The sequence below is a fragment of the Myripristis murdjan genome, chromosome 7, assembly GCF_902150065.1.
Source record: "Myripristis murdjan chromosome 7, fMyrMur1.1, whole genome shotgun sequence".
Classification (NCBI taxonomy): domain Eukaryota; kingdom Metazoa; phylum Chordata; class Actinopteri; order Holocentriformes; family Holocentridae; genus Myripristis; species Myripristis murdjan.
The window spans coordinates 2,609,453-2,613,866 of NC_043986.1; the positions used below are offsets into that span (position 1 = coordinate 2,609,453).

At 41.8% G+C, this 4,414-nt stretch overlaps 1 protein-coding gene across 1 annotated transcript in view; it reads left to right on the forward strand.

Moving 5' to 3' along the window:
* Nucleotides 1–4,414, forward strand: part of LOC115362189 (interferon-induced protein 44-like) — a 166,062-nt gene that overhangs the window by 95,861 nt on the left and 65,787 nt on the right. The window lies entirely within an intron of this gene.

Consider the following 4,414-nt stretch of genomic DNA (forward strand, 5'->3'; position numbering starts at 1 on the left):
TCTAAACAAGTCCCTGCTTCAGGATAGGGACTCTGAGCGGCCCCGAAAAACTCCTGGGGGGGTTAACATTAGCTTTAGCTAACGCTGGCATCCCTAGCAACATGACCAACACTACCAAGCCAACACTAACAGGCTAGCTAACATTAGCTAACACTAACAACACGCATTTTGATGCCCCGGTCAAAATGGTCACGCAACGATTACGTCACATCCAGAGCCCAGTAACTTTACAGGAACCTCCCTCTCAGTGGAGACACGGCAGTTGAGAGAGAGGATGTTCCTGTAGTGGTTCCTGCCCCCCACATACTACCACGAACTTCAGTGGAAACTAGGGATGGACTTTTTAGCCGATATGCAATCATTGCACCGATGCAAGGGTCTACGATGTGTTGCATCGGTTGGAATGGTGTGCATCGGATAGAATCTGGGCTGAAACCATGATGCATCACTTGTCAAAGCTTTGCATCGGTAAAATCCGATTCATTATTAATATAAATATTTTTTTAAATGATTATTTTCAGTCAGTTCACTTCCATAATTATCTCAGCAGTTCTCACAAGTGGACTATTTGTTGCATAACGACAAACACACTCTGATTCATCTGTTCACCACTCGGCGTCACTTCTCACTGAATATCAACCTCCGGGCAACAGGCAGACTGCTGCAGGCAACAAGAAACACGTGCTGACTCGACTCCGCCAAGCGCTGGACATGGCAGACGCACAAGTTCATAGTTTGCCTAGCCATACATACAAGTCGCATGTTTGGCGTCACTTTGGATATTTTAAGAGGGATGGAAACCTTGACAAGTCCCAAGCCATTTGTAAGATATGCCGTCTTGTTATCAAGCACACAGGCAGCACGACCAACCTGAATACTCACCTGAGGCGACGACATGGACTACGTTTACATGCACACCATATTCCAGTTCGGGTCAATATTCCGGCTAAGGTAACTGCACTGCAGCAACTGGAATATTCCGTTTACGTGTTACTTGGCATGTTCGCGTGTTTCGGCGTATTCCACTCTCTAACGTAATGCGACACTCAGTCGCGGGGGGCAGCAGCACACCTATAGGCGTCTGGCCTGCCGGAAAACAAATAGCGACAGAAGAAAAAGAAGAAGACTACTACTTCTTCTTCTGACGCTATCCCTGCATTCCAAATCGCATACTTATACTTTTTACTTTTAGTATGTACTGCAGCTGCCCTTAAAAAGTATGTAGTTTAGTATGTATTGGGACATACTAATTCTTTTTTTTCCCTACTAAATAGTATGGTAGTATGGGTATTGGAATGCAGGGTATTTGTTTTCCTCCCATCTTCTTCTTCTTCTTCTTCTTCTTCTTCTGCTTCTTCGTCTTCTGCTTCTTCGTCTTCTTCTTCTTTGGCGTTTAACGGCAGCTGGCATCCAATTTGTTGCATTGCTGCCATCTTCAGTATTATTTGAGCATTACATTGATGATGAATTTACACAGATTTGCATTGTTATTAGATTGTATTGAATCGTGATTGCATCGTGACTGCATCGCGGTGGGAAGATAAATCGTATCGTATTGAATCGGAATATGCTTCATGTGAATCGTTAGTGTATTGTACCGTAGCCTAAATATCGAGACGCATATCGTATCGTCCCGGGGATGAAGATTTCCATCCCTAGTGGAAACGGGCCTTCTCTCTCTCACTCAGGTGTGACAGCTCACATCTCGTCTCTCTTCAGTAGCAGTCAGGTGTTTTCCAGCTCGCTCTTCCCTCGCTCTGTAATCACTGACAGCCAGTAGAGTTTCTGCTAAACTTGGTTGGTAACAGACGCAGTGCTTTTGAGCAGAGTTAGGGTCAGGGGTTAGGGCTTCTCTCATGTCTCTCCCTGCCGACACGCCACTTTTTTTTTTTCTTCTTTTTACCATCTGCTCCCTCTTACCGGCTGGTTTTTGATATAAAGTCAGTTGGAAAACTTTGCTCGTACCGGACGCGGTGCAGAGTCAGTCTTAACACACACACCACTTACACACACACACATGAGCTGAACACACAAAGTTATTATTTTGATTTTATTTTGGCTGCATGCACTGTGAGTCTGACACTTTCTCACTGTAGTTCATAAAAATAAATATAGTAGGTGTATAAATATTACAAATTAAGCTTAATTACAGGCCCCGCCCACTCTGAGTATGGATATGGATATAGATAATGTAGATGGTTGAACAGATACAGATACAGATAGTGGTATACTCGCTCATCCTTAATATCAACCAACCCAGCAGAAGACTGCAGTCCTCTGTCCTCCTCTGTAAAAAAATAGCCTGTAAGTGAAGACAGCATGTTTAACACTGGGAATCATTCACTGGAATCATACATGTTAATATAATGATAACTTCCATTTTGCCAAAAAAATTATTCTTTAAAGTCTAATTCCTTCAAAGTCTAATCTAATCTAAGCTGATATGATCTGAAGACTTTTTTTTTGTTAAACAGACACAAAGACAGAGAGCTGCAGTGTGTGACGAATTACAAACCCCACAGAGAAGACGTCCAGCATCTGAGAATCCTGCTTCATGGTCCAGTTGGAGCTGGAAAATCCAGTTTCATCAACTCTGTCGAAAGTGTCCTACGACGCAGTATCACACGCAGAGCTTTGGCCGAGACAAATACCAGTGAAAGTTTCACTAAGGAAGTATGAATGCCTTTTATTGTACAAATAAATTAAGCAACAGCCACATCTCTAAAGTGGAAACCAAGTATGGCTACAGTGCATCACCGCAACTACAGCAGAACCTCGATTATCCAAACCCCTCAGGACTTAAGGTGTTTTCAATAGCTGAAACCTCAGATAATTGAAATATGCACAAAAATGCACCAGACCATTTAGAGGAGAAACATCTATGTCATTAAATAGACTATCAATGTGTTTGCAAAAAAGTCTGTGCTACAAATAAACTTTAAAACACAGGACAAACATTTAGGCCTAATAGTAAGATTACAGCTGTTTATGAGCTCTTTGTGATGATAAGACGTCAGCTGCAACACTGCACACACACACACACACACACACACACACACACACAACAAAATAACCAATGAATACCTGAACGATTTGCTGGAGGACAAAACTTTAACAGCACAATCAGATCAGCAGGATGCTGTGCTGAAGGCTACAGCAGAGTAGGGCACAGCTTGGAGTGGGAAGGAGAAAAAAACAAAAATGGAAATGGTCATTGTGGTTGACCAGTCACTCTGTGACACTGGGGGTTAGATAATCAAGGAGCTACTGTAGTTGCAGTATTACAGCAGAGGACATTTTGAAAATTAAAAAAAAAATTATACATCAAAGCCCACCACACCATAGCATTATCATAACATCAGCACTGTCACTCCTGTGTTTTATAGTACAAAACCTACAAAATCCAAAAAGAACAGCCTGGAGACTTTTACCCTTATGTCTTCAATGACACTATGGGTCTTGAGATGAAGGAGGACAGAGGAGTCCAACCAGAGGACATCAAACTGGCCTTGAAGGGACATGTGAAAGATGGTTACACGGTAAAATTAACACATTGCAGCTTTGGAATGAAAGCCTCTTTGCTGACAAAAATATTTCATGAAAATTCTGTTTAAATTGTTACTGAAATGGATTTTGTCTTACTTTGTAGTTCAATCCTGCATCTAAACTGCCAGATAACAGTGAGAATTACAACGCAGAACCAACTCTAAATGACAAAGTTCAGGTTCTGGTGTGTGTTGTAGCTGCTGACAAAATACCTCTACTGAAAGAAGATGATGTGAAGAAGATAAGGCAAATAAGAAGGATGGCCAGTGACCTGGGTAAGAGCAAACATCAGGATGTTCATTAGTTTGTGTGTAAAGCTGTGGTGCCACATTGAGATTAGTCAGTGTTACCTTGAAAACTGTTTTCTTAAAGGACTGAACAGTTTCCTATTGTGTATCTGCAGGAATTCCCCAGCTGGCCGTCATCACCAGAATTGATTTAGCCTGCCCACTGATCAAGAAAGATCTGAAGAACGTCTATAAGAGCAAGTACCTGAAGCAAATGGTGAGTTTCTACTAGTAATTTTATGATAGATGGTATAGAGATTTTATAATCTTATTCTCTGCTCAAAAAATTAAGGGAACACTTACATCACATATCAGATCTTGATGAACAAATTATTCAAGTTAAAAAGTCTTTACTTATGCACATTGTATAATTTGTTGAGAACAAAACAATGTAACAACAGTCAATGGAAACCAAAATTATCAACTGATCGAGGACTGGATTCAAAATCACACCAAACATCAGTCAGCACCTGCTCAGTCTGTGGTGGTGCTTGGTGGCATCGGATGCACCAGGGCATAATGTCCCATAGGTGCTCAATGTGAGGGCCAGTCAGCGGCATCAATGCCTTCGTCATCCAGGA